The sequence below is a fragment of the Staurois parvus genome, unplaced genomic scaffold, assembly GCF_062004578.1.
Source record: "Staurois parvus isolate SC_StPar_1 unplaced genomic scaffold, SC_StPar_1.0 ptg000059l, whole genome shotgun sequence".
NCBI classification, from domain to species: domain Eukaryota; kingdom Metazoa; phylum Chordata; class Amphibia; order Anura; family Ranidae; genus Staurois; species Staurois parvus.
This window is the reverse complement of record NW_028317855.1, coordinates 16,980,965-17,004,520: the sequence shown is the minus strand read 5'-3', so window position 1 is coordinate 17,004,520 and position 23,556 is coordinate 16,980,965. Positions and strand designations below refer to the sequence as shown.

The 23,556-nt window shown below is 41.9% G+C and overlaps 1 protein-coding gene across 4 annotated transcripts in view; it reads right to left on the bottom strand.

Annotated features, from left to right (window-relative positions):
* The window catches only part of PHACTR2 (phosphatase and actin regulator 2), a 259,221-nt gene that overhangs the window by 157,591 nt on the left and 78,074 nt on the right, over positions 1-23,556 (bottom strand). The gene's annotated exons all lie outside the window — the stretch shown is intronic.

Below are 23,556 nucleotides of genomic sequence, written 5' to 3'. Positions count from 1 at the left end.
GCCAACAATCAGCTCCAGGAAGATCAAAGGTCTAAAGTTACCTGTGAGTACTGTTACAATTAGAAGACGCCTATGTGAAGCCAAACTATCTGCAAGAAGCCCCCGCAAAGTCCCACTGTTGAAAAGAAGATGTGCTGAAGAGGTTACAATTTGCCAAAGAGGACATTGACTGGCCTAAAGAGAAATGGTGCAACATTTTGTGGACTGATGAAAGTAAGATTGTTCTTTTTGGGTCTAGTGGCCGGAGACAGTTTGTCAGACGACCCCCAAACACTGAATTCAAGCCACAGTACACTGTGAAGACAGTGAAGAATGGTTGCGCAAGCATCATGATATGGGGATGTTTCTCATACTACGGTGTTGGGTCTATTTATCGCATACCAGGGATCATGGATCAGTGTGAATACATCAGAATACTTGAAGAGGTCATGCTGCCTTATGCTGAAAAGGAAATGCCCTTGAAATGGGTGTTCCAACAAGACAATGACCCCAAACACACCAGTAAACGTGCAACATCTTGGTTCCAGACCAACAAGATTGACGTTATGGAGTGGCCAACCCAATCCTCGGATCTTAATCCAATAGAAAACTTGTGGGGTGACATCAAAAATGCAGTTTCTGAGGCAAAACCAAGAAATAGAGAAGAACTGTGGAATGTAGTCCAATCATCCTGGGCTGGAATACCTGTTCACAGGTGCCAGAAGTTGGTTGACTCCATGCAACACAGAAGTACAGCAGTTCTCAGAAACCGTGCTTATACAACTAAATATTAAGTGATTCAAAGGAAAGCAAAATCTTCAAACATTTTTCAGTTTATATAGTGAATGTTTGAGTTTGTAAAGAAGAATACAAACACTGCTATTTTTTTTGAACAGTCTAATATTCACTTTTCTTCAATTTTTTTTTTAGAGGAACAACACAAATTTGATATATTTTTCTTCATGTTTTGATTTGGAATAGAATGTGTAGTGTTCCCAATGCATTTGTGTGTATGGAAATAAAAGCTATTAGAAGGATTTTGAGCTTTATTCACTTTTTTCAACACACTGCTATTATTTTGAACACAACTGTATAATATATACACACACACACACCTTGTCCCCATTGACATATCCTCATGCTTCCATTCCAGAGAAACAACAACAAAAATTTTTTTAAAAAAAAGGAGGCTTTGGGGGTGGTGCTGGATCTGAAGTAAAGTAGGTTCTAATAAGATGTAGTGGTGGACAGAAAGACAATATTGTGACAGAAGTGTAGTATATAGGCTAATCCTAAGGCCACAGGTACCCAACAACCACTGGGGGTCCTTAAATAGTATACATGAACCCCAGAGGGTTGGATCAGATAGTAAAATCTTTTTTTTCCTTCTTTTTCTTGAAGTCACCCTCTGAAACACATTGGACATAAAGTTTCAATAAAAATACTTTACCAAACCTAATAGTCAAACCTATCCATTCCCTTGTCCCTTTTATTGTTACTATCCCAAGTGATAAAAACCCAACAGAGGTTGTAACTCTGTAAAAATTTTAAAAATAACCAACACAAGATGCATGCTTTGAATGTTTTTGGAGCAATCACATGAGAACTTCCCACTCTATTCAGTGAGAAAGACTACAAAAACGACCTCAGTAGACTGGTGCCAGCTTTGCAAGGGATCCAGTTGGTTGGGAATTTAAATCTGAAGCCATGTTCAGCAAACAAATAGCCAGCTGCTTTTCAACCTTTGTTTTTAGTGAAAGTACATGATGAATCCAGGGGAAAATCTTGTTATCATTCCTCTTTGTATGAATATCTTTAAAGAATTTGTGGGGATCTAAGCATTTACAGTGATAATAAATGTATACGCAGAATAATTTTACAGCCCCCCTTTGTCCTCCCAAACACCTGTATTAAATAAGAATGCAGACCTCAAAGCAAATGAGCATATGCAGCAATTTCTTCCAGCCCATAATTTCTCTGATCTGGCTATGCATGCAGTGCTACACTTGCCCCATGAGTGCTACTGAATTCTTTGGGCTGCCTGTAAATTACTTCCACTACTACAAAATCTCAAAAATCTAAAAAAAAAAAAAAAAAAAAAATGTATTACCTACATGTATGTGCAGCACACATTTATGGTGTTTGCCAACAAATGTCATACCAAGAAGTATCTAAAAGTTCTGACAGTCCTAATTGGTAGGAGGGAAGGCCAGTTCACAATGGAACACGGTGTAGGAAAGGCAAGTTCTGTGCACATTTCCTTCACCACATGTGAATGTTCTGCCCTTGTGAGACCTGTGCAAGTGCCATCAATTGTTAATGGCACCTCAAACGCATCTTGCAAACACAGAAAATTTGTGGCCACCAAAACACATAGTACTGCAGGGCAACCTGCAATGAATGTGCTGTCATAACTGGAACACGTGTTCTAGTGTGAACTGGTCCTTAAAGCAGACTTGGTTCCCTTTTTATGCAGAAAAAGTAAAAAAAAAAAAACATTCAAAAACATTGGGGAAAAAGATATATAGTATAATAACCTGCTGTGCTTAGTCAATATTGATACCATTCTACTTCCGACTAGATCTGGGGAATGTAGAGAACTCCAAATCTTGCTGAGAAGACCATCATAGCACTGTGCTTGCAGCATCTTCACACAAGATTTGGAGTTCTCACCATTCCCCGGTATATGATTGGTAGGAGGATGAGGATCTACATACACAGAGAACAAATACCACTGTTCCCACCGAATGCAGAAACAAGGTTTTAAAAAAAAATGAAAGCTCACTAAGATTAATTGAATCACATGATCTCCTTTACATGCTTATCTGCACAAAAAGTAAAAACATAGAAAGTGATGGCAGAAAAAAAAGACCAAGTGGTCCATCAAGTCTGCCTTTTGTGTGCGTCTGTTTTTTTTTTTTGCATTTTATTTTTTGGTTGTTTTTGTTCATTAACTTAAAACATACATTCCCTTTAAGGATGTGCTCACACAGACTTAAACTGGCCACAAATGGATTGAAAATCAGCCAGTTCAGCAGGGACTGGCCGAATTAGGATCCATGTATGGATAGGCTGGTAGTACAGACCTTGATCTACTGATTGACTTCTGTACAACCACCGTGTCAGGTGCTTACCGCTCAGTCAGTGCTGTTGGTTATAGCCTGCAGTGATGATCAGTGTTTTCTGACTGTGTGGACGTCTCCCTGCTGTCAGAATACCATAGCTCAGCAGGAAGGATTCCCCATCCACATCAAGTGTGTGGACGGGGAAATCAGATTTTTTTTTTTTTTTTTTTTTTTTTTTTTTAATTCAACCCGATGGTGAATGAAGAAAAAAAAAAAAAAAGACTATTGTTTGGGCAACCTTAGACGTATAAGTGACTATTGATAGCATTTTGACCAGCTTCTTAATGTTAACATCTGGGGAGGGGATGCAGCTTATTTGGAGCATCTGGTACTATGCAGACTTCGCAGGCAACATTCCAGGCAGCATGACACGGCAAAAACATGCTGGTTCATTATGTGCGTTCCCCTTCAAATTCCAGGGTATTAGGAGGGTGTCCCCTTTTTACAGCTCATATTGTCATAATACCTACTCTTTACTAATAATGTACCGCTGTCCTAGATATTCCAGCATGCTACAAATAGCATCTGAATGGTCACAGCATTCTTATTTATAGGAGAGAAGGAAATATAATTTTACTGCACAGATGCCAAATTCTATATTATCAGCTGGATGGAGAATTATTGCAGGAAAAATAGTCAGATCTTTCCCCTATTTGGCTGGACTTGGCCTAATGCTGGTCACAAACAAGTCTGAAAATATTTGAAGAAATGGAGGAACAAAGATGCAAATACATTAAGGCTGGGAGTCCATCAGACCCCCTCCCCCAGAGAATTATACCTCAATGTTCAAGGATTGGAAGATATGGGTGGGGCTCCTTTTAGGAGATGTTTACTCTAAATTGCCTGATGTTTTTCAATGGTTTACAATAAAGTGTCTCTTTCCCTTGCCCATGAAGTGCACAAAAGAGCCAGTTAACACCACTAGCAGCATATACACAAACCTTTCCTCACTCCTGCATGCGGTATTCTAGTATACCTGGTACTTGTGGGTATGGGTAAGCATGTGACCTAATCCCCCTTCGCCACATGCCTCGTGATTGGCCCAGTGCTGTCACATGGGGCAAGATATGGAATACATAGTCCTATTGGTATGCAGCTGACACAGGACTCACAAAAGCTATATTTATTTCCCTGATGGCTGAACAGAGCCTTGCGAGAGGGAGATATATGTACTGTTGGTTAAGTGACCCTAATTTGTCCTGCATGGACTATCACAAAATAAAACTTAGTTTTTGTGCATAATGAATATCTTGATTTCAAAATGCTCACAACACAATTCAGATCTAACAGGGAAAGAGGTTTGTTCTAATTTCTGTAAAAAGCTGTTTCAGCCATTTTTACCATGGCAAGTTTACCACTCTCTACTGAATTCAAGTTTACAGTATCAGACAGTTATGTGAGAGAGCTTCCTTACCAAGTCCAATTAAAGATTCAATTGCCCATACTTCAAAGTGACATTCATTTTAATAAAATGAACTTTGGTTGATATGACATGAAAGCAGCTACATGAAAATCATGTCTCCACTACTGCCAGTTCAGAAAGAATTGTTCTGAAAAAAAGAAATCACTTTGTGAAAAAATTAAAAAGCCCCTCCGTAGCATGATGAAATCTTTATTATTGAAAGGATATCAGTATCCTATAATGCAGCTTTTGATTGCAAATGATCTACAGGCAGCAAAAAGAAAACAAACTTAGCCAAACGCTTTTACATTTACAAAATTCAAACAGTATTAAACCCAAAAGCAAGCATTTTTTGTATTGCAGCTTACCAATTCTTAGATGTGATGGCTGCATTTTTTTTTCTTTTTTAGGCTTTCTTCTATTTTCATCTGATGATCCAGCCAATAAGTCAGTTGTTTTTTTTTTCCCAAAGAACAAGCTCTCCAGCAGAATATATCAGTTTACATGGATGAGACAGACTATTTAACACTGGCAGGGATGAATAAAATGATCAGTTTTTATTTTTTCAAGTAAAACGTTTATCCCATAAGGAAAAAAACTTTGCTATTTACAGAGTTACTGGTCAGATCACCAGGTGAAGACAAAGAAAACTAATGCAGCCACCACTAATCTAATGACTGGTAAGCTGAAATATATTACATTATTGGTTTTGAGTTTAATACCACTTTAAGTATATAAAGAGACATATGCAATAGTTATATTTCAAAAAACATACTGAGTGGTGCTGGACTAAACAAGGTTGAAAATGTAAAATGTCATGTTGTTGAGCCCTGTTGCTATATGAAACATTTTAATTTCTTGGTAAGAAGACTATAGATGGCAGATATTTCTACAAGCACGATAGATGGGGAGATACCTTGTTTCTATGCATAGGTCTTGTTAAAGTATGTAAAAAGTGGGCAACTGTAATGGTTTGGTCTTGCTGATCCTCTTTTGTCACTGTAAAGCTGGCCATACACTGATAGAAATTCACCCGCTTAAGCACTGACTGGTTGAATTTTGATCAGTGTGTGGTTTGATAGAAGTTGATTGTTTTATTGACTTCTGTTGAAGCGACGAGCTGGAAAACTTTGATTGATCAGTGGATACAACCGTTGATCAATGTATTCTGACAGTGGTGGGTAGGGGGGGTTTATTCATCCATCCAACTTCTTTGCATGGATGGGGGAACCTGTTCATTTTTTCCATTCAGCCTAGTGGCTGAACTTAAAAAAAAAAAACCTAACAGTGTACAGCCAGTTTAAGTTCATATTTTAACAGAAAATAATAAATGCACTTATTTTGCAGGTAAAAAAAAAAATGTGCATTTACTATTTTTTGTTTTAGGAGCCTGGAAAGAATTGTACCAACGATCATCAGATTGCTGGTATCATGCAGGTCTCCTGCAGACTGTCAGTGTAAGCTGTCTGCCTGTACATGGTATGAGCAGACAGTTTTACACTGAAAGGAAGAATCAATCAACAACCACAATGCTCAACAGCGCCATGGAAGTTCATGGAGAACTACAAGCCGACAACTGCAAAAGCTGTCGGTACTTGTAGTTCATAGGGATCATTCAGGGATCTGTGAAAAAAATGACGCGGCCATGTGGACGGAGCCCCACACCAGCACGCTCTCTTTGAATTATGGCAGAAAGTGTGGGGAGAAGATCCCCGGCTCGCAGCTACAAGGAGAGGGGAGATTGGGGGTCTGATCCCTAAATATGGGCGTAACATATAACATGTTCAGAAAGGTGAACTTATCCTTTACAGGCAGGGTCCATTAAACAACAGACTCTCTGCAGTCTTTAATGTTATGAAACAACTACAAGGCTCCTGGTAGCCAAAGATCATTTTGATCTAAGCCTAGTATAAGCTGAAGTAGTTTTTTTTCACAGCAAGATGATTTTTGCATACCAATATATCAATTTGATTATGTTGACGTGTTCCTTTTAACAATAGATCTATGTCAATTATATAATTTAATTGCTAATTTGCTTTCATACCCACCAAATATTAAAAGGAATAAAAAAAAGTCTCCAGGATGAACTACCATTACGAACTTCTGTTTAATCATGCTTGTACATGGAAATGTACACTTGGAATATAGTTTAATATTTACCCTCTAAGCAATTTGTGCACAAAAGTAAGTGCCTGTGACCACCTTCTCTGACCATGCTCTAATCACCAAATGCCACACTGTCCATTTACAGCACCAAAACCCATAATGACCTCATTCCCCTTCCCAGAAAAAGGAGGTCATGCAGGTAATTTGCTTCCAGGCTACTGTACTTAAGGGACTGTCATACTTAAAGAAATGTCCACTGGGAATAGTCATTGGTGTAAGGTTAGAAGGAACAAAGCTAGCATTGCCTATGACAATCAGAAGTCAGTCTGTCTAAAGTGTTTCATATCATGCACAGGGATTGCATAGGGGGGAAAGGAAAGTGATAAGGCACTTATGTTCCACAAAATCCTGGCCCTTGTGATCCTGAGGACAAGCTGATGACAACCCACCTTAGCAAAGTTGATGACAGCCATGCCATCCTAACTTATTTTTCCATAGGTACACAAAATCCTGTGTGCTTATTTTGTACACATTAAATTTCAATTCATTTGACATTGTTGCACAAATAAATTCTCAGAACAAGTATTACAAATGTTATTATTATGTTACAAAGTGACAGCCTGCAGTGATCACGCCCTACTAAAGAGGCAACACACATTTATAGACTCCTTTAGTAATTATACAGTCATCTACAAGGATTAAACCAGTGGAAAACACCCATCTACATTTACAATACAGTCAAATCTTCTGTGCCAATGAAGAGTAATATGCAGAATATGAAGGCTCATTACATGGATCTGTTGAGAAAATACGCAGTGATGAAAACAGCAAGTATAGGGATACAGTCAATCAATACTAAAACAGATCGACAAAGAATACTTCTGATGGTACCTTCAATGGTCTTTTGTGCAAAATTTAAAAGTAAAGCGCTTGAAACTTCCTAAGGTTATGGCCATTTGTAAAAAAAATGAAAGTGCTTTTAAAATATGTTTACAGTATAAAGAGTTACAATTTCCTTATCATTCCTCCAGGGAGCCTGGGATAATGAAGACTCAGATGCACGAGCCGTTCCTCTGTGGGAAAAAGCTCCTCTAAGTGCACCTCACCAGAAGCTACTTCCGCATAATGGACTTGATGATGTCATGATGCAGCTGACTATGGCAACCAAAGAACGACAAATGTCCAATGCAGCTGCATCTATGGCAAGATTTGACTCCTTCTGGTCCAAGGTGAATAGCCAAAGATGTAAACTCCACATACCGGATTGCACAACAGCCTGTTATTACTTTCTATCTAGTAACTTATTGTGTTTGTTGAATATCGGGATTGGCACACAGTGGGCCTCATCTGTAAAAACTGGAGTGCATGAAATATACAAATGCTGCTCATAGCACCCAATCAGTTGTTAGCTCATTTTCTTTCAGCAGGCAACAGATGTTGAACAGGCTTTAAATGTTATAATCACTCAACATATCATATATTTTAGGATTTGGAATAGAAAGACATTTTAAAAGATGATTGCATTCTATTCTTATATAAAATTTTACCAATAAATACAGCCAGCTTAAAGTAGACGTTCACCCAAAACCTAAATAACTCAAAACCTACTCACAGCCACATTCTAAAACTAATCTAGCTAGCTATGAAAAGAAGAAATTGTTACACATACCTTTCCAGCAGTGGATGCTGTTTGCAGGAGAGAAGCGACAGTGGCTGTGAAATGTCTGGGAAGTGACGTCACCCATAGACTTACTATACGGCTTCCATTATCGGCTGCTTCTCCTGCACATGCCTACACACTAGGGCTCCATGCAGTCTTTTAGCAGGAAAAAAGCTTCAAAAAAACTCTACAAAAACGATTATTTTTTCCTGCTCCTAGACACTGAAGCTCAAAAAATGCTAATAGGACATGTAGTTCCGGGCATTGGGTAGGTAGTTTTTTTTCTACCTTTAGCCCTGCTGCAGGCAAGCAGCGGGCTTACCTGTCAGGTGGAAGCGATTGCTTCCACACATTGCCAGCCTCTCCCCCAGTAAGTTCTCCCGGGCTCTGCTTGCCCGTCTGCGGGCCCGGGACCAGCTCACCGTCATCGCATAGAAGGGAGGGAGGAGAGCGGAGACGTCAGCTCCCCATCTTTCCCTGACCTAGAAGTGACGTTATGATGTCACTTACGGGTCCCAATTGAGAGATTCCCAGCCATGGAAGCCGGGAAAGAATGTAATGCGGTGCGATGTGCACTGCATTACATTCAGTGGAGTACAGGGGAGACACTGGATGTCTCAATAAAGAGATGCTGTCATCAAAAAAGCATCACATAGGGGAAAAAAAATTAAAGTTACACCCAAGCACATACCATCCCCCACCCCCACATATACGCACATACAAACGTAAAAGCACACGCTAGTGTGCCTACGCCTGAAACCGTTGATTGCGATACACATGTCACATATCGCCGCGAACGACAGAATGAGAGCAATCATTCTAGCATGAGACCTCCTCCATAACTCTAAACTGATGTCCTATAAAAGAAGCTTTAAAACTGTTGACCTTTAGAAAATATAAGGTAATGAAGTTCATCACCATTTCACGAACGGGCACAAATTTAAGGATTGACGTGTTGGGTATTTACTCAGTGCAACCTCATAGTTTATATTTTACAAAAAAATACAGTCATTTATTGCTTTTTTTGTGCCCTAAAATTAACTTTATTTTTTACTGAAATTTTGCGGTAATATCATGCGACATAAAAAATTGGAACTACCACTATTTTATTCTCTAGGGTCTCTGCTTTCAGAAAATATATAATGTTTTGGAGTATTATGTAATCTTCAGGACTAAAATGATTTTTTAAACTTGTGCAAAAAATGCAAAAACAGCTCTGACATCGAAAGGGATAAAAGGATAAGCCCTGACCCACCCTTTCCTGAGGAGCAGCTAATCAGCGCTCCTTACACTGCAAGGTCTCTCCCCTCCCTGCTAGTCCCCGGCTGCGGTGCTGGAGACAGGCAGAGAGGTGAGGAGGAGATAAACAGCACAATGTTAAAAATATTAAACGTTTAAGTCGCCATAAAGCCCCATTTGTTTTTAAAAGCCCCATGCATTCCTAATATCACCTCCAATTTAAATACAGTTTTGGTTAAAATGTATTTATTTTTTTTATCTGGACAAGTAGATTGTCATGAAGGACAAGTAGATTTGTGCACTGATTTAGTCCATGGACAAGTAGCTTTTATAAACATTTCCACACCCCTGTGGACACATAGGATAACACTATTTAGCTTCTAGGAGCAGAAAGAAAAATGCTAAGAACAGCTTCTAGGAGCTTAAAAAAAATGCTAACGTGCATGGAGCCTAACAGTACATGAAGGCCTTTTTTTAAAAAAAGCTAGAAAAAAAGCTGATAGGAGCGTTCTAGTAGTGTTTAGTAGCATTTAGCATTTTCTTCTGCTGGAAAAAACGCTCCCAAAAACAATTGTTTTTCTGCTCCTAAATACTGAAGCTTGAAAAATGCTAATAGCCTAAAATAGTGTGCTTTAACACAAAGGATAACAGTAGCTTCTAGGAGCAGAAAAGAAAATGCTGATAACAGCTTCTAGGAGCTTAGAAAAATGCTAGTGTGCATGAAGCCGCTGCCGCTAAAAGCTCAGTGCGGGACCAGCCCAGAGCGGCTGTAGACCAGTTTTGCATAGTGATATCTTCTTTACAGGGCTAGATAGATTCGTTTTAGAATGTGGCAGCGAGTAAGTTTAGAGTTAGGTAAGTTTTGGGCGAATTTCTACTTTAAATATTGGCTTATACAATTAAATCTATTTCATGATTATTTTTTTTTTGTTTTACAATACAGTATATAGTATATGTCTCCACAGTCTCAGTAATATCTGTAGTGTCCTTCACACCTTGTAATGTCCTTACATACAGAACAGCCAGGTGCCTTTGCTCACATAACCCCAGTCACTTGATTAGGAACAGAAGTCACCTCTGACTACTGTTTAAAAAAAAACACCCACATTCTGGAGAAATTCATCTCCCTAAACAAGACAATATTTGAAGATTGTAAAACATAACAAAAAAAAACAGTAAGAAGAATATTATACAGATGTAATTAAACGCTAACACACCCAAAAGTATAATTATTAATCAGTGAATCTTACTGGTACATTGTGTTATAAATTAAAGTGATTTATTCTCCTACAGTGAAAGTCACATTCTCTACTTTAAAAATATGCATCTTTCTTGGACTCACCATTATCTTTCAGAAATTTAGAAAAAAAAAACCTTTCCATTGAAAAAAAATAATAAATGGCCTTATTCCATAAACGATGCGATTAGAAAAAAGTTCAATACTGCATAACCAGCTCGACTGTTAATAAATAAATAAAAAGGCTTGTCTGCCTTAGAGAGTGACTGGCATTTATGACATGTGCCCTTTACGCTTAGCTCCGATTTTACTGGGCACACCTGCATGTAAAGAGTTCTCCATTCCTGTAAACATACTGTATGTTGGGAAAAAAAAAAAAAAAGTAGGACTTTCACAAATATATTAAATATGAATGGAATACATCTACAAGAGAATATTTTCCACACTATAATAAAGATTACAAACATTTAGAAAAACATTGCTCATGTGAGCCAGACATCCAGTCTTTGAGTTACAGCTGTCCACAAATGGACACATGGACAAATTCAATGTAATTACTATAAAAAAAAAAAAAAAAAAGTTCATCAATCAACACACAATTAAGGACAAAGATCTAGGTTCTCTCTCAGTAATTGAGTAAGAGTATTACATCATAAAAAAGTTTTTGGTCTGCAGATAGTCATAGGATAGTTCAATCTGATGGCTCTGGATACATAGCATGGCCAATAGATGGTTGTAAGACATCTTCAACAGCCAACCCAGTATTCAAATCTATATCCCTGAAACATTATCTTCTATGCAGACTCTCCTGGCCTCATTCACACCTTAAGGGTTACATAAGCGATTAGCAAAAAAAAAAAAAAAAAAAACCAAAAAAAAAAAAAAAAAACACACCCAGCACATGGACTTGCCCACCCTTTGAGAGTCTACTAGTGTCAATAGACGCCCGTAGCTCCCCTGAATGTCACCTTACCCTAGATATGCCAAACTGATGATATTAGGACACTTCCAGCCCCTGACAACATTTTTGTTCCCTTTGTTCATTTTCATTTAATAAAGTCCCAGACCTAGTAAAAAGCCTATACTTCCCTTGCACACAGTAACTTTACTGTTAAAATGCTTCATAAAATGATTTCCAATTTTCTTGTTTGATATCAGTACATATTGTGGAGCAAGTTTTTACTACCATTACAATGTAAGTGAAGTTCTTTAGCAGTTTTTAAGTGCTATCAATAAATCTGTTGGGGCCCCTTGAAGAGTTCCCTCGCTCAATGTGGCACTTTTTTATTTCAGTTTGACAAACCTGCTCTAGCCACACATAATGAAGTATGTAATATCTATAGCTGCCTTATTAGCTAATCTGCATCTATGTGACTAGAGTCAGCTTACAGCCAATCAACTTACAGCTAATAAAGTAACAGAATTAAAAAGGACTGCTGGGTTTTTCCTGATCTTTTGATGATTAAAAAACATGAACGGCTGCTATTGTGATTTACTTACTACTATACCAGTACAATCTGAAATGCATATCCTAAACTATTACACATCATAGTTTCAGGCTTAGTCATTTACCAGATGCTTGTCATTTATGGAAAGGTTTCTTGATGTCTTAATGCTTTTCAAGACCTGTCATTTGTTTTATTACTGTAAAACAGTGAATTTGCTAACAGCTGATTGCTGTCAAATAGTTACTTATGCAAAGGAAAATCGAGGGTGGAACCACATGAAAAACCCAAAACAAAATGTTCAATAACATCCTTCTCCTTAAGATGGGAATAGAATTTCAAGGTATCAAAATCTACAACCTTAAGGCATACTTTATCTATTGGTGAGCAGGTTCCTAAACATGTACATTCTACTTTCCAAGCTTACATGTCTAACTAAATGGAGAGAGAAAATGGTACATAGGAGGAAGAAAAGGGCAAACATCTCCGTGTCACCTATTTCAAAAAGGAACCTCAGCAATCAGTCAAGGTCTTCAAACCCTTTTGTGTGATCTCATCTCCAACAGCAGTTGGCTGTCTTGCAGCCTCCTTTCTAGCTCGCCCAAATGCCATTTTCTCTGAGAAGACTTGACTGCCATGGTTGTCAAGTACCTCACAGACAACAGATCAGTCATTTGCAACCAGGGTTCCTCTAGAAACTGCAAAGGGTTCCTTGAGTGTGAGCAGCAGGAAAATGTTCTTCCACCCACAGTGACCACCAATACAAGGCAGCAATTCTCCACTGGCTACCAACATAAGAGGTTACCTTTACACTAACCACTAGTAGGAGGGAATGCCACAATTCGCACAGAGCTTCTTTTCTGTTATTATTCATTTTATTTCAAGAATATTACTGAAAATAATTTTGTCCCAAAGAGCATGTTGATGTTTAAAAATTATCTGCCCTGGGCATTTAATACTCAAGGTATGCCATTGTAATAAAACATTTTATAACATACTGATCGTGCCAATGAATTGTGAGCTGTAGGTATAAATCATTTTTATACAGGGTTCCAAGAGACCTAAAATTTATTTTAAGGGTTTCTCCAAGGTTAAAGGGTTATTATATTGTTATCCAAAAAGGCCAAACATGGATGGCTATCTATAGACGCACCTTTATACTAATACATTAGCATGCAGGCTACTTATTGTATGGGTTTTCTTCTTATAATTGAAGGTGTACCTTCAAAAGGAATGAAGGATGGTATAGCATTTAATAAATTATCTTAAAGTGATGGAAAAGGTTTATTTTTTAAATAACAAAGGTCATACTTACCTATTCTGTGCAAAGGTTTTGCACAGACCAGCCTAGATCCTCCTCTTCTAGGGTCCTGTGGCGGTGCTCCGAGCTCCTCTTCCTTTCCGATTCCTACGGTGGCATACGCGTGGGCTTGATCCCGAGCCGCACTGTGGGGATCTGTTGCCACCCACAGTATGATTTGGCCCCACCCCCTGCTCCCTCATCACTAGATTTGATTGACAGCAGCAGGAGGCAGAGAGAGATCGACACCAGGCTCAGGTAAGTATTGAGGTTAGGTTGGGGGAAAGCTGCACATAAAAGGTTTTTTCACCAGAAGGCAGAGAATGCATTAAGGTGAAAAACTTGAATACTTTACACTTTAATTAATGTATACTGTACAGCACCAAAAAGGGCTGAATCAGGTTTGTGCAGGGGCTCTCCAAGACCCATTGTAAATAGGTTGAGAAAGGCCACTCTAACTCATACGTTTTACATTTTAGGAAATCCACCATAAGAGACTGCCTAAAATAATTTAATAATATGTTTGGTAACCTTCGGAAAACCACCTCATAAATGTCTTACACTAGGTTAAACAATCAAGGCACACAGAAAAGCTTTATGTCTGCTGTTCATTTCTGTGCCAGAAGGCCACTTCCTTCCTTCTTATATTGCAAAAAAAAGACATCAAAAGATAGTACATTGTCCTGCAACTGTAAGAACTTCTGAAAGTCTTTACAGGAACATAGCTGTGCTATATCAACGTCACAATCTATATTGAACAGGAAATCTACCAGTGGGTAGCACATTCTGATTAGTGGAAAGTTTATCAAGAGCATTTTGGTCGACGAGCTGGAGAGGAAGTCTAGAGGCCTCTGCAATATCTGACTACAAAAAAAAGGAAAAATGACAGCTGTACTGCCAGCACCAGAGGTGTTCATAATCAAAGCGCTGGAACTAAAAGTAGTCTTGTTTTTTTTTAACCGTCAGCAGACATCTGCAATTTATTATTTTTGATAGCAACAGGCAGGATAACGTAGCTGCAATTGTGATACCCAGACAGCTCACAGTGAATTCCTAATCTAACACAAGTAAGAAACGTACAACAAAAGCCAAATCCGTTTAGCACTGAATTTTCAATAAAATATTTTTTTTTTCACTCTAGCAATCAGAAACGACTTACACAATAAAGAATCTGTTGAATCTATTTTGGAAAACAGAGAGGGGCACATGAAATGAAGCTGAATATGTACAATATTTGTACACCACTTGCTGTGTTATGTCTGTGTGTAGATCCCACCCAAAGCATTGACAGTCTATTCTGCCTGGTGAAGTTTGGGGTTTTCCTGATTATATCACTGGAAAATCCATTTACACTCTGCACAGTCAAAGCGATCTGGTAGCATACAGTAAGTGCTAGATGTTGGACTATGAAATCATCAGCAAAATCTGCACAGTTTTTCAGTTCACACCACACAGTCTGGGGATTTCAATAAAGCATTAAATGACACTTCTCAGGTAATTCATATTCCCACTTTAGACCCAGACCCTATGCCAGTGACTTATTCCTAAAAATTACTGCCAGTTCACAGATTAGGAAAGCGGCAGTAATTAAAGACAGCCATAGATGATGTGATTTTCTTTCCCGCGACCACAGTTTACAGGAAAGAGAATTGCTCAATTTCTCCGTCAACGCAGTCAGTGTTGAAGGGGGTATGCTTCCCGCAGAACTACTGTGTTCTCCCAGTGGGAATGTGCCATCCCTGCCGGGAGAACACAGTGATTATTCCTAGCAGATATAGCCGCTGGCAATAATCGCATGAAAAATCTGATAAGCTGGTTGTACCAAAGTCATACAACAATAGAATTGGGTACAATCAGCCTGCCCATACTTACATCTATGGCCGGAGTCGAACTTCATTCTTTTAAACAACATTAACTATTTTGAATCCTTATGCTGCTAGCATTAGTAAATAGATAGGAAAGTATCATATTTAGCCAATTTAAACTGTTTTCTACGTTTCTTTAGTTACTTCCTGGTTTCCATGTCTAAGCAAATGATGTCACACATCCCAGGAGTCTTCAGGAGAGGAGGAGGAGCTGCCTAAGCTAAACACACCCTCCTGCCTGAGCTAAGGGCAGATGGATTCCAGGAAGTGAATGCTACATGAATCATCTGCCCTTACTCAGGATGGCCATAGCCAGATCTGTTAGGGGGTGATTTATAAGCAAGATAAAGCATGGAGACATGGATTGATGAGTGAGTTTGCTTTGAATATTAAAAATGAATTGAATAGCGCTTTTGGTTTGTGGTGCTCATTGCAGTGTAGTTCCGCTTCAAGACCAGCTCAGATCTGGTGTACAGAGATATTAGTTCTCAGAGTAGGCATGTCTGTACTGGGAAGTAATAGACTCCTGGAGCACAATGTTCTATCCTGGGCTCCGTTCATTCATTGGCCTGGAGCCAAAGCTAAGGCCTCATGCACACAGGGTGTTTGTCCATCTCTCCTAGATGCCTTTCCTCCTGGAAGCAGCGTTTTGGCAGAAAAACCACGACGCATATAAATGTTTTTATACACGCTAAGATACTAGGGAATAATTCATTTCAGTGGCCAAAATAATTTTTTCTGCCCACTGAAATGAAGCAACACTCAAGCACTAAAAGCGGGTTTAGACACGTTTAGCCACGTCAAGCATTATTTTTTGCCAAAGATGCACTGACAGTGGGTTTTTCCTTCTGCCTCTAAATGCCTGTGTATGCATGGACACAAAGACCAACATGCAGGGGTGTTTAGAGGCAGAAAGTTTGCATGAGGTCTAAATGTGAACACAGGGGCGGGGATACTGGTGATATCATTACCCATAAATGGCGATGCCCATATTTTGAAAATAACTTGAACTATAGAGGCAGCGGACCTGATGAGGAACTGGTCTTTATGGCCACAGTCCCTGACGGGGAGCTGAGAGACTAGTTCACCATCAGGTCCGCTTGACAGTGAATAGATTCAAAAGCGGCTACTGCTGTGGGCTGTCATCACATGCAAGGTGGACCTGATTGGGAACTAGTCTGTCAGTTCCCTGTTAGGCTCCTCCCACCCACTACAAAACTGTTTGATCATATGCCTGTCACTGTGATGGGTGCAGGGGCCATGGAAGGAGCACACCGAGGAAGGAGCATCCAGTATAGACACCCTGTCCTCAGTGTCATCCTCCAACAGATTCATGTTCTAGTACATGGATCTGGTGTAAACACTGATAATCGAGATGGAAATATATCAGGTGTCAACAACAGCCTTTTTTTTTTAAATTTCCCTAGTAGGTAGGAGTAAACCTCATAGGAATGTATACAGTATGTCAGTGTCCCTCCCTACATACCTTATTTACATTAGCTGATCTCTACAAGATAGAAAACCTTCTGGAAAGGACTTATATGACTGTTACTTCTGGGATACAATGTGTCACCTTAATTTCCAAGGCCAATTTCCAGGCCATTGTTCACTACACCACTAAACATTCAAAACGATATGGACTGAATTAGCCTGAATGTCAACAAACAAACAGCAGTCCCAGCAGGATACTCCATTCTCTCTGCCATTAACAGAGGGCACTTTTGTTATCCCTGCTCTCTAGCAATAAAGTATCCACAAAACACACAAGCAATAAAAAAAAAAAAAAAATGCATATCATGTCCTAGGGCTCATTTACACTTGCGGTTAACAGGCAAATGCAGCCATATGGGGGTGTACACAAAATTATACCCCCTTTAATGCCTGCCAAAAGTGACCCAATCAAATGAATGGGGACATGCTTCAACATCAGTGGTGGTGCATCATTTACAAGGTTAAAAAAAGCCTCTGAAAAGCAATCTATTGCAGATTTCTTTTCAGAAGCGCAGCACTGAAAGCCACATGGCTAAAATTCGCCTAAATGTTACCATGTTTCCTGATGAAGTTCAAGACAAGGAACCATATACCTTATTTTATGTGCATGGGGTCCAAGACGATGAACCATACCTTATTCCATGTGCATGGGGTCCAAGACGATGAACCATACCCTATTCCATGTGCATGGGGTCCAAGACGATGAACCATACCCTATTCCATGTGCATGGGGTCCAAGACGATGAACCATACCCTATTCCATGTGCATGGGGTCCAAGACGAGGAACCATACCCTATTCCATGTGCATGGGGTCCAAGACGAGGAACCATACCCTATTCCATGAGCCTGGGGTCCAAGACAAGGAACCATACCCTATTCCATGAGCATAGGGTCCAAGACGAGGAACCATACCCTATTCCATGTGCATGGGGTCCAAGACGAGGAACCATACCCTATTCCATGAGCATAGGGCCTAAGACAAGGAACCATACCCTATTCCATGAGCATGGGGTCCAAGACAAGGAACCATACCCTATTCCATGAGCATGGGGTCCAAGACAAGGAACCATACCCTATTCCATGAGCATGCGGCCTAAGACAAGGAACCATACCCTATTCTATGAAATTGGGGCCTAAGACAAGGAACCATACCCTATTCCATGTGCATGGGTCTAAGACAAGGAACCATACACTATTCCACGCTAAAGCAGGGGCCCCTATGGCCACTTCTCTAAGCCGCTGCCAGAAGCAATCACATGCCTGCTCCACGTAGAGTGCAGGTTACATGATGACGGCAAGAAACCAACCACCAAAGCTGGAGCTTTGTGGGAGATAAGGGAAGAGGGGATATGGGAAGTAATACTGGTTGTTCCTGTACCCCTAGACACAATGAACATTTAACCCTTACAGTGTGGGGTGGCTCCACTGCAAGGACAGATTTTTTTCTAAATCCTGGAGCTGGGCTTTCAGGGCCAGTTCACACCACAAAAACGCACTGTAGATCCATTCCGCATGCACATTTTTAGTTGCATTTCCAGATGCATTCTGGATGTTTTTTTCCCTGTACTGGTGTCTGGTGCATTTTTGATGCATCAAAATGCATCAAAAAATGCATTAAAAAAAAACAAACATACTGGAAGACATAAAAAAATGCATCAAAAAAGCACATACAAAAACTCATATGGACTGCATTTCTATGATGTGAAAGAGCCCTTACCAAGTTCCAGTACAGTCTAATGCAAGAAAAATGCAGCATGTTCTTTTTTTTTTTCAAACTGGAACGCCTTGGAACTGACAGCACTGGTGTGAACTATGACTTTAGAAACTAAATAACCTACTTTCCATGTATTTTTGATCCAAACAAAATGCACTGGCCTGCATGTGTGGTGAACTGGCCATCAAGTAGAATTAGGGCTAGTTCACACCAGACGCAGTTCAGTGCGTTCTTTTTCTGCATCAAACATGCTAGTGTCATTTTAAGAATTGCTTTCACTCTTTCAGTAAAATAATGCATGATGATCCTGCCATAAAGATCTCTATTCCGGCTCTTCCTGCTATAGAGAGCCAACTGTCCCCCAGTTTTACTCATGTACTACAAGTAGCCCCACTACACACCAGCATGGTCCACTGTTGTCACTGTCAGAAAACTGGTCCGGAGCAAAGACTTTTGCTGGGGTGCATTTACTAAACCTGGAGAGTGCAAAATGTGCTACAGCTCTGCATAGAAACCAATTAACTTTCAGGTTTTATTGTCAAAGCTTAAATGAACAAGATGAAGTTAGAAGCTGATTGGCTACCATGCACAGCTGCACCAGATTCTGAGTGCGCCAGTTTTAGTAAATCTCCCCTGAAGTGTCTGAAAGAGGCAGGAGGAGATCCGCAGTATTAACATAAATAAAAAAGGCTCAGAAAATATAAAAGCAGTGCTTTATGGGGAAACAAAAGAGCAATCCAAATTGGGCTCAAATTTCAAAGGACAACACAACCTCAGGCATAGATTTGCACATACTGTCACATCACATATGTTCCCCTACATCAGCAGAGAGCACGGGTGCATCTTATGCACACACTGCTCATTAGCCAGCACAGATCAATAGAGATGCTGGGTCAGATGAAGTACACCACATTAATAGCTGCCTGGCCATCATTTTGAATACTCATCAAACTTTCCCTACTTTATACAATGACTTGGTAAGCCAGAGCTCTCCAGATAATGGAGAACTACAAGTCCCAGCAAGACCTGCCAGTACAGACTACAGTAGAGCGGTGTCATGTGATCTGTATACATTGACAGCAATTTACAAATGGTGGCCATACACACTTTGATAAATGATGGATTTCTGTTCCAAACAATTTCTTCTGGTAGAAATAATCTATCTGTAGTCGATTGATATGACATACAAAGGGAAGTGGATTTTGATCGATAGTTGGAAGATATGATCACAAGATATCGATAGCATCTCTGTTTTCCACATGCATTCTCATAATCTGATCCATCACATTTTTGCACAAAACACCTTTGTGCTGAAATCGATGCAAGATCATTGGTAATTTTCCACCCTGGCTTATCGATTCAGTTTGATTGAAGCCAATATAAAATGAAGTCTAAATCGATTGGAAGGAAAGTTATCGTTCGATCGTCTTGAAATACGCATCAACGGGATAATAAATTGAAGAGTGTATAGTTATGATAAAACTGGAGCAGACAGAATCTACGGCGGTTGTGTATGTCAACCAATCAGCTTGTCCCAGCACCACAAGAGGAAATCCCTAGTTGTCACCAGAACTAGTGTCCTCATTGGAAGATTTCCCCTCTGTTCCTGTTCTGGTGACATTTGGGATTTTCTTTCACTTTCAGTGATAATGGTCACCTGGACAAACAAAGAGGGTGACTCTCCCTAACAGGGTACAGACTGCAATGAAAACCTGCCAGGTGTTCTAACCCCTCTCCATTACATCCAAAACAAAAAATAAAGTTGGCCTTCCTGGCTCATTCGGACATGCAGCTATCACTGCAAGGGGATTCATTTGTGCCTCATGCGTACAGCCCAAAGCATGTCTGGGTTTAGGGGGGCAGTTAGACTGTGGGTCAGCCGCCTGCTTTTGCCATCCCTCTGGCTACCTATGTGATTGAGCCCTTAGTTATACTTTAAGTTCCTTTTTGGGCTCATACACACGTATGACAGTGCTTGCTGTTCTTCTGAAAAGTGGTGCACAGTAGATCACTTTTCAGAGGTGTTTGACAGGCAGTAATGAGTACACACAGAAGTCTGTCCCCATTCCCCGTGCTGGGCTTGCTGTAGTCACCCCTCATAGTACACACAGAAGTCTGTCCCCATTCCCCGTGCTGGGCTTGCTGTAGTCACCCCTCATAGTACACACATACGTCTGTCCCCCCGCCCTGTGCTGGGCTTGCTGTAGTCACCCCTCATAGTACACACAGAGGTCTGTCCCCATGCCCTGTGCTTGCTGTAGTCACCCCTCATAGTACACACAGAGGTCTGTCCCCATGCCCTGTGCTTGCTGTAGTCACCCCTCATAGTACACACAGAAGTCTGTCCCTGTGCCCCGTGCTGGGCTTGCCGTAGTCACCCCTCATAGTACACACAGAAGTCTGTCCCTGTGCTGGGCTTGTTGTAGTCACCCCTCATAGTACACACAGAAGTCTGTCCCCGTGCCCCGTGCTGGGCTTGCCGTAGTCACCCCTCATAGTACACACATACGTCTGTCCCTGTGCTGGGCTTGTTGTAGTCACCCCTCATAGTACACACAGAAGTCTGTCCCCGTGCCCCGTGCTGGGCTTGCCGTAGTCACCCCTCATAGTACACACAGAAGTCTGTCCCCATGCCCCGTGCTGGGCTTGTTGTAGTCACCCCTCATAGTACACACAGAAGTCTGTCCCCGTGCCCCGTGCTGGGCATGCTGTAGTCACCCCTCATAGTACATACATAAGTCTGTCACCGTGCTGGGCTTGCTGTAGACACCCCTCATAGTACACACAGAAGTCTGTCCCCGTGCCCCGTGCTGGGCTTGCTGTAGTCACCCCTCATAGTACACACAGAAGTCTGTCCCCGTGCCCCGTGCTGGGCTTGCCGTAGACACCTCTCATAGTACACACAGAAGTCTGTCCCCATGCCCCGTGCTGGGCTTGCTGTAGTCACCCCTCATAGTACACACAGAAGTCTGTAGCCGTGCCCCGTGCTGGGCTTGCCGTAGTCACCCCTCATAGTACACACAGAAGTCTGTAGCCGTGCCCCGTGCTGGGCTTGCTGTAGTCACCCCTCACAGTACACACAGAAGTCTGTCCCCGTGCTGGGCTTGCTGTAGTCACCCCTCATAGTACACACAGAAGTCTGTCCCCGTGCTGGGCTTGCCGTAGTCACCCCTCATAGTACACACAGAAGTCTGTAGCCGTGCTGGGCTTGCTGTAGTCACCCCTCATAGTACACACAGAAGTCTGTCCCCGTGCTGGGCTTGCCGTAGTCACCCCTCATAGTACACACAGAAGTCTGTAGCCGTGCCCCGTGCTGGGCTTGCTGTAGTCACCCCTCACAGTACACACAGAAGTCTGTCCCCGTGCTGGGCTTGCCGTAGTCACCCCTCACAGTACACACAGAAGTCTGTCCCCGTGCTGGGCTTGCCGTAGTCACCCCTCACAGTACACACAGAAGTCTGTCCCCGTGCTGGGCTTGCCGTAGTCACCCCTCACAGTACACACAGAAGTCTGTCCCCGTGCTGGGCTTGCCGTAGTCACCCCTCATAGTACACACAGAAGTCTGTCCCCGTGCTGGGCTTGCTGTAGTCACCCCTCATAGTACATACAGAAGTCTGTCCCCGTGCTGGGCTTGCTGTAGTCACCCCTCATAGTACATACAGAAGTCTGTCCCCGTGCTGGGCTTGCCGTAGACACCCCTCATAGTACATACAGAAGTCTGTCCCCGTGCTGGGCTTGCTGTAGTCACCCCTCATAGTACACACAGAAGTCTGTCCCCGTGCTGGGCTTGCTGTAGTCACCCCTCATAGTACACACAGAAGTCCGTCCCCGTGCTGGGCTTGCCGTAGTCACCCCTCATAGTACACACAGAAGTCTGTCCCCGTGCTGGGCTTGCTGTAGTCACCCCTCATAGTACACACAGAAGTCTGTCCCCGTGCTGGGCTTGCCGTAGTCACCCCTCATAGTACACACAGAAGTCTGTCCCCGTGCTGGGCTTGCCGTAATCACCCCTCATAGTACACACAAGTCTGTCCCCATGCCCCGTGCTGGGCTTGCCGTAATCACCTCTCATAGTACACACATAAGTCTGTCCCCATGCCCCATGCTGGGCTTGCCGTAGTCACCCCTCATAGTACATACATAAGTCTGTAGCCGTGCCCCGTGCTGGGCTTGCTGTAGTCACCCCTCACAGTACACACAGAAGTCTGTCCCCGTGCTGGGCTTGCTGTAGTCACCCCTCATAGTACACACAGAAGTCTGTCCCCGTGCTGGGCTTGCTGTAGTCATCCCTCATAGTACACACAGAAGTCTGTCCCCGTGCTGGGCTTGCTGTAGTCACCCCTCATAGTAGACACAGAAGTCTGTCCCCGTGCTGGGCTTGCTGTAGTCACCCCTCATAGTAGACACAGAAGTCTGTCCCCGTGCTGGGCTTGCTGTAGTCACCCCTCATAGTACATACAGAAGTCTGTCCCCGTGCTGGGCTTGCCGTAGACACCCCTCATAGTACATACAGAAGTCTGTCCCCGTGCTGGGCTTGCTGTAGTCACCCCTCATAGTACACACAGAAGTCTGTCCCCGTGCTGGGCTTGCTGTAGTCACCCCTCATAGTACACACAGAAGTCCGTCCCCGTGCTGGGCTTGCCGTAGTCACCCCTCACAGTACACACAGAAGTCTGTCCCCGTGCTGGGCTTGCTGTAGTCACCCCTCATAGTACATACAGAAGTCTGTCCCCGTGCTGGGCTTGCCGTAGACACCCCTCATAGTACATACAGAAGTCTGTCCCCGTGCTGGGCTTGCTGTAGTCACCCCTCATAGTACACACAGAAGTCTGTCCCCGTGCTGGGCTTGCTGTAGTCACCCCTCATAGTACACACAGAAGTCCGTCCCCGTGCTGGGCTTGCCGTAGTCACCCCTCATAGTACACACAGAAGTCTGTCCCCGTGCTGGGCTTGCTGTAGTCACCCCTCATAGTACACACAGAAGTCTGTCCC